At 37.2% G+C, this 7,847-nt stretch overlaps 1 non-coding gene across 1 annotated transcript; it reads right to left on the minus strand.

Moving 5' to 3' along the window:
• Nucleotides 1-1,354: 1,354 nt before the first annotated feature.
• Nucleotides 1,355-1,462, minus strand: LOC131182605 (small nucleolar RNA R71). The gene has a single exon (XR_009150869.1). It is a non-coding gene; the product is annotated as a small nucleolar RNA R71 (small nucleolar RNA).
• Between the last annotated feature and the right edge of the window lie 6,385 nt (nucleotides 1,463-7,847).

Genomic DNA, 7,847 nt, shown 5'->3' on the forward strand with positions numbered 1-7,847 from the left:
ATCCATGGTTGAAGCACCGAAAGGAGAAGGCCTTGTGATAGATAATCAAGAAATTGGACTTCATTAACTTAGACCTAGAAATAGGCTAAGGATTAAGAGGATTCACAGATTAATTAAAGAACTTAATGGGTCTTAATTAATTCTAACTCCACGAAAGTAGGATTAGTTTGATTAAGGCACTCTTTGTCTCACTCGAAAGGGAATTCAAAGGATTTAAGAATTAATATCCTTAAAACCCATAAGTTTCATAAAATTGGATAACCAATTTAAATCCCAAAATAGCTCGAATATGAAATCTCGAACTCCGGAATCGCCTTTTTACCATTGTTAATTTTCAATTGAATTTAATTGCTTGCCATTTTCAATATTGCCATATTTGAACTTGCTTATTTCAATTTGATGCAATTTTAGCTTAATGCAATACATTGTTGAATAGAATATTGATTTTTCACATATAGATTTCACGCTCCATTGCTCATCAATTCACTTCTTTAATTTCATAGATACTTCGATTTAGTCAACTTTTATATCAAAAATTCAATCATTAACACAACTCCTCGTGGGATCGATATCTTTTCTATACTACTTGTACGGCCCGTGCACTTGCGGTAGGGATGCAACAAGTTTTTTGCGCCGTTGCCGGGGAGTTGTTTGTTTAATATTGAGTTTTTGATTATTTTAGTTGTTTATAGTGTTATCTTTATTATCCTTTCATTTTGTGTTTGTTTGTTCTTTTTCAGGTATTTTTAACCTTTTATGAGAAGAGCTAGAAGCACAAGTGACACATTCTTACTGTTTAATCCTGAAATTGAAAAGTTCTGTAAGGCCAAAAGAAAGAAACCAGAAGAAGGAAAGAAGCATTGAGAGAAACTGAATTAGAAGCAGACATGGCTGATGAGAGAATTAGAATTGGTGTTGGTAATGCTGGAAATGGTCAAAACAATGAAAATGAAGCCCACGGAGAAGAAGTTGTTAATGCAAACGTGCCTAGGGGAAGTATGATGGATCATGCTTTTCCTCGTTTTGATGACTTGAGAGAGAGTATAGCAAGACCAAGAATTGATGCAAATAGCTACAAGATGGATTTTGGAGTTCTTCAAATGATTCAAAATTCTCAATTTGGAGGACATCCTTCTGAAAATCCACACACACATTTGAAGAAGTTTGCTATGATCTGTGACATGCAAAAACAACCTGGAGTGTCTGATGATGCAGCAAGATTGAAGCTATTCCCATTCTCTTTGAAAGATAGAGCACTGGATTGGCTTGATTCTTTACCTCACAACTCCATTACAAATTGGGAGCAGCTCACTGATGCATTTCTTGCACAATATTTTCCACCTGGAAAAACTCAAGAGTTGAGGAATCAAATGACAGCTTTCAGACCAAGAGAAGATGAAACTCTCTATGAGTCATGGATGAGATGGAAGGAATTAAAGAGATTATGCCCACATCATGCCATTCCAAAATGGATGATAAATAAGAATTTCTACACAAATGTCACTCCTGCAATCAGAGGAATTATTGATGCTCAAACAGGAGGAGAATTTATTATAAAGCATGAAGATGAAGCTTATGAGCTATTGGAGAAAATTGCAAAGAATACTCATCTTTGGAGTAGTCCAAGAGGACCAGCTCCAACTCAAAAGAGGCAAGCTGCTGGAATGTATGATCTTGACCCATTCAACATGATTAATGCAAAGTTTGATGCACTTACAAATGTCCTTGCTAAGAAGATGGAATATTTGAGTATGTTGGTTAGTTCATCATCATCAGCTGGAAGTTCACAAGAAGTGGCTTATGCAGAGGAAACTACCAGCTGTGGAGTAGATTATGGAGAACAAGCAGCATATGTTGGTAATTATGGAAACAAGCAAATGGGGAATCCTTATTCTCAAACTTACAATCCAAATTGGAGGAATCATCCCAACTTTTCATGGGGAAATCAGCAAAATCAAGTTCAAAATTAGAATTTTCAACCACAACAGCAGAGTCAAGTTCCATATCAGCAAAATAGGCAACCACTGCCTAATTTTCAGCAGAAAAATATGAACCCTCCACCAAAACAGCAAGAACGAAATTCCATCACTGAAGCTTTATTGCAACAGATTCTTGCTAACCAAAATAAGCATGATGAGGAGATGAGAGAGATGAAAGCAAAGCTGGAACAGATGCAAACACATAACGAGAATCTTTGGAAAACCAGATTGCACAACAAGCATCTTCCTCAAGTGCTAAATCTTTTGGAAAACTGCCAAGTCAACCAGAAAACCCAAGAGAGCAATGTCAAGCTATTACTTTAAGAAGTGGGAGAGTTGTAAATAATGATGGGAGTGAAAAACACGAGAAGAGTGAAAACAGTGAGAAGAGAGAAAATGAGAAAAATACTGATGAGAGTGAAAAACAAGAGAGTGCAGAAAAATGTAAAGAGGAAATTGAAGAGAAGGAAGAGAAATATATACCTCCTGAACCCTACAAGCCACAACTTCCCTTTCCACAAAGATTTCACAAAGCCAAGCTTGATAGGCAATTTGGGAAGTTCTTAGAGGTTTTGAAGAAACTTTACATAAATGTGCCTTTTGTTGATGCTCTTTCACAAATGCCCTCTTATGCAAAATTCTTGAAAGAAATTCTCTCAAACAAGAGGAAACTTGAAGATGATGAAAGCTGTAGCTTTGGTGAAGAATGTAGTGCTATCCTCCAAAGGAAACTTCCTCCAAAGCTCAAGGATCCAGGGAGTTTTTCAATTCCATGCCACATTGGGGAATCATGTTCTACAAAAGCTTTATGTGATTTAGGGGCTAGTGTTAGCCTTATGCCCCTTTCCATTTATGAGAAGCTCAACATGGGAGATCTTAAACCAACCCACATTTCTCTTGATTAAGCGCGAGTCAATTAAGTATCTGAAGGGATTTTGGAGAATGTGCCTCTGAAGGTTGGGAAGTTCTACATACTGTTGACTTTGTCATCTTGGACATGGAGGAAGATTTTAATATTCCAATTATCTTGGGAAGGCCTTTTCTGGCTACAACAGGAGCATTGATTGATGTCAAGGGAGAAAAATTAACTCTTAGGGTTGGTGAAGAGCAATTGGTTTTCAATATTAATAACACTATGAAAAAGCATCATTCTGAAGCTGATACTTGCTTGAGAGTTGATATCATTGATGAGCTGGTTGAAGAACACTTCAGAAAGAAATATCCAGAAGATCCACTTGAAAATTGTTTGGTTCATGGAGGAGGCATAGACTATGACAACCCTCATGTAGCTGCAAATGCTCAACACTTAGAGGGTAGTCCACCATTCATTTCTGCTCCAGTTTTTCAACTTACACAAAAGGAAAAAGTTGAATTTAAGCAACCATCATTCAAGGAAGAAGATGCACCTAAGGTAGAACTTAAGCAACTTCCTTCTCAGCTCAGGTATGAATTTCTTGGCACTAATAACACTTATCCAGTAATTGTAAATGCAAACTTGAGTACCTTAGAGGCTGATAAGTTGTTAAGAGTGTTGAGACAATTTAGGAAAGTCTTAGGATACACCATAGATGACATTAAGGGAATAAGCCCACACTTTTGCATGCATAGAATCATTTTGGAAGAAAATTGTAAGCCATCTATTGAACATCAGAGGAGGTTGAACCCAAATATGAAAGAAGTTGTTAAAAAGGAAATTTTGAAGTTGCTTGATGCAGGGATCATTTACCCTATCTCAGATAGTACTTGGGTGAGCCCAGTACATGTTGTTCCAAAAAAGGGTGGAATGACAGTGGTCAAAAATGAAAATAATGAATTAATTCCCACTAGAACGGTGACTAGTTGGCGAATGTGCATAGATTACAAAAAATTAAATGTTGCCACTAGAAAAGATCATTTTCCACTTCCCTTCATTGATCAGATGTTGGAAAGACTAGCTAGGCATTCTTACTTTTGCTATTTAGATGGATATTCGAGTTTTTTCAAATCCCTATCCATCCAAATGATCAAGAAAACCACTTTTACTTGTCCATATGGAACCTTTGCTTATAGGAGGATGCCATTTGGGTTGTGTAATGCACGACCACTTTTCAAACGTGCTTTATGGCAATTTTCTCAGATTTCATTGAAGACATAATGGAGTTTTTTATGGACGATTTCTCTGTTTATGGATCTTCATTTGATATATGCTTGGCTAACCTTTCTAAAATTTTGCAGCGATGTGCAGATACTGACCTTGTGTTAAACTGGGAAAAGTGTCATTTCATGGTCCAGGAAGGGATAGTGCTTGGACATTTGGTGTCTAACAGAGGAATAGAGGTTGATAAAGCCAAAGTTGAAGTGATAGAGAAGATGGCTCCTCCTACCAATGTCAAAGGAATTCGAAGTTTCCTAGGACACGCCGGGTTCTCTGACGCTTTATCAAGGATTTTCTAATATAACTAAACCTTTGTCTAATTTGTTAAGTAATGATACACCATTTGTATTTGACCAAGAGTGTTTGGATGCCTTTTGCAGGTTGAAGCAAGCTCTTATCACTGCACCAATCATGCAACCACCTGATTGGAACCTACCTTTTGAAATTATGTGTGATGCTAGCAACTATGCAATTGGGGCTGTTCTTGGTCAAAGAAAGGACAAAAAGGCTTATGCTATTTATTATGCTAGTAGAACCTTTGGATGAGGCTCAAACAAATTATGCAACAACTGAAAAGGAATTTTTAGCAATTGTCTTAGCATTGGAAAAATTCAGACCTTACATTATTGACTCAAAGGTGGTTATATTTTCAGATCATGCAGCCATCAGATATTTGCTCCGTAAAAAGGAGGCTAAGCCTAGGCTCATTAGGTGGATTCTGATGCTACAAGAGTTTGATTTAGAGATTAGAGATAAGAAGGGAGCTGAAAATGTAGTTGCTGATAATCTTAGTAGGTTGAAATTGGATGGTGAAGAATTGGATGAAATCCCTATTGATGAGTTTTTCTTGGATGAACAACTTTTCTCTCTTGTTGCTAAACTACCTTGGTATGCAGACTTTGTGAATTATCTATCTTGTGGAGTTTTACATCTAGGTATGACATGGCAACAAAAGAAAAAGTTTTTGCATGAGGTGAAGTTTTATAGATGGGATGACCCTTTACTCTTTAGGAGATGTTGTGATGGTCTGATTAGAAGATGTATTCCTGAAGAGGAGATACAGAGTATTATGCATCATTGCCATGCTGCTGATTATGGAGGACATTTTGGAATCTCTAAAACAGCTAGTAAAATTTTGCAAGCTAGTTTCTTTTGGTCAAATCTTTTTAAGGATGTGAGGAAATTTGTGCTGGATTGTGATAAATGTCAAAGGAGTGGAAATTTGTCAAAAAGAGATCAAATGCCCCTAAATAATATTCTTGAAGTGGAATTATTTGATGTTTGGGGAATAGATTTTATGGGGCCATTCCCTCCTTCATATGGTAATAGATACATCTTAGTTGGGGTTGACTATGTGTCAAAGTGGGTGGAAGCTATTGCAACTCCAACTAATGATGCTAGAGTGGTAGTGAAATTCTTAAAGAAATTTGTCTTGAGCAGATTTGGAGCTCCTAGGGCTATAATTAGTGATGGGGGTTCCCATTTTTGTAATAAGCAATTTGAGAGCTTAATGAGGAAGTATGGTGTAGTGCACAAGATAGCTACCCCATACCATCCTCAAACTTCAGGAGAAGTTGAAATTTCTAACAGAGAGCTCAAGCATATTTTGGAGAAAACAGTGAACAATTCTCGGAAAGATTGGTCTATCAAACTAGATGATGCTTTATGGGCATATAGGACTGCCTACAAAACCCCTATAGGAACTACTCCCTTTAGGTTGGTGTATGGTAAGTCTTGTCATTTACCTGTGGAGCTAGAACATAGAGCATATTGGGCCATTCAAACCTTGAATTTTGATCTTAAGCAAGCTGGTGAGAAAAGGTTGTTACAACTTAATGAGCTTGAGGAATTGAGGATGGATGCTTATGAAAGTGCCCGTATTTACAAAAAAAGAACTAAAGTTTGGCATGATAAGCATCTGAGGAAAAAGGAATTCAAAGAAGGTGATTTAGTTTTGTTGTTTAACTCAAGATTGAAATTTTTCCCTGGAAAACTCAAGTCAAGGTGGACTGGTCCATATAGAGTTTCTAAGGTTTTCCCTTATGGGGCAATTGAAATTTGGAGTGAAAAATCTGGGAATTTTAAGGTCAATGGGCATAGATTGAAACATTACATAACTGGAGACCCAATAATAGGAGCAAGCTGTTACAAGCTCTCCAATCCCTCACCTCTTTTCAGTGAAATTCATGAAAAGTCCAGCTAAGGACTATAAAATAGCCCTCTTGGGAGGCATCCCAAGTCCTTTTATTTTGCTTTTGCTAATTTACTTTCATTTTTATTGATTTTGTTTTATTTTAAATCTCCCCAAATTCAATTTTTGACATTGTTAAATCTTGTCCCTTGTAGATGTAATTCAATGAAGAAAGGCTGGTGAACTGTTGGGGAAGTAATTCTTAACTTGAGAATTTTGTCCTTCAAAAGAACTGATAAGTTTTTGCTGCATAATCTGTGCAGGAGCTGCAATCTGGTTTATGCAGAGGAAAAGTGAAATCTGCAGCAAAAAGGGTGTCTGCAGCAAATGGCTTGTGTTTTTGGTGAGGTTGGATGTATTTCAATGGAGGAAGGTTGGTAAACTGCTGAAGTTGCTATCTGGTTTATGCAGAGCAGAAAAATAGAATCTGCAGCAGATCACTTAAATTCTTGGTGAGGTTGGGTGTGTATTTTTTTTAATACTTGTGCTTATAATGTTAATATGGTGGTAAGTGAGTCATTTTTGCAGTTTTGAGCTTCTTTGGGTTATAAGATACAAGGTAGAAATGCTGCATTTTCTTGGCAAAACTTGGAAAGTTCATTTCTCATTTGTGGTTAGATGCAACTTCATGCAGATTTTATGGAGTTTTATGTGCTAAATGTTGATTTGCAGAATTTGACTTAAAATGGCATAGTTCTCAAAGGTCTTTTATGTAGGATCCATTTTTACATGCTTGTGTGATGCCTTTTTGATACACTTTGTATATATTGATGTGTTTTTAGTGAAAATTTCTCATGGTTTATGCTTCATGGAATTATATTTCTTCATTTTAGGGTATTTTTCACACTTGCAAATCATGTTCCATTGCAATCTTAATTTTGTTGAATTGTGCATAAGCAACTGCATAGCTTATGCAATCCTGCATAACCACAATTCTTGCCATTTTCCACCTTTATTGCAAGTGCATAAGGAGAGTGCATAGCTTATGCAACTCTGCATAACCTCATTTTGTCAAATTTCATATCTGTCAAAACTTGCATAAGGTGAGTGCATGACTTATGCACATTTGCGCAACTTCAAATTCTGCATTTTCTCTCTCTGCCGAAGTCTGCATAAGCAGAGTGCATAACCTATGCACTTCTGCATGACCAGAAACCCAGAAAAATCAAACTTGCCGAGGGGTGCATAAGGAAGGTGCATAAGTTATGCACTTCCGCATAACCAAAAACTCCAAAAATCCAAAGTTGCCGAGACCTGCATAAGCAGAGTGCATAGCTTATGCACTTCTGCATGACCTCATACTCTGAATCTCAAAACCCACCGAAGAGTGCATAAGCAGAGTGCATAGCTTATGCACATCTGCATGACCACCAACCCAAAATTCCAAAAATTGCCGAACAGTGCATGAGCAGAGTGCATGACCTATGCACTTCTGCATGACCCGATTTTCTGAAAAACCACTTCTGCCGAGAGATGCATAAGCAAAGTGCATGACTTATGCACTCCCGCATGACTTCACTTCCCAATTTTCAAAAGTTGCCGA

Source organism: Hevea brasiliensis, chromosome 8, assembly GCF_030052815.1.
Source record: "Hevea brasiliensis isolate MT/VB/25A 57/8 chromosome 8, ASM3005281v1, whole genome shotgun sequence".
Taxonomy (NCBI): domain Eukaryota; kingdom Viridiplantae; phylum Streptophyta; class Magnoliopsida; order Malpighiales; family Euphorbiaceae; genus Hevea; species Hevea brasiliensis.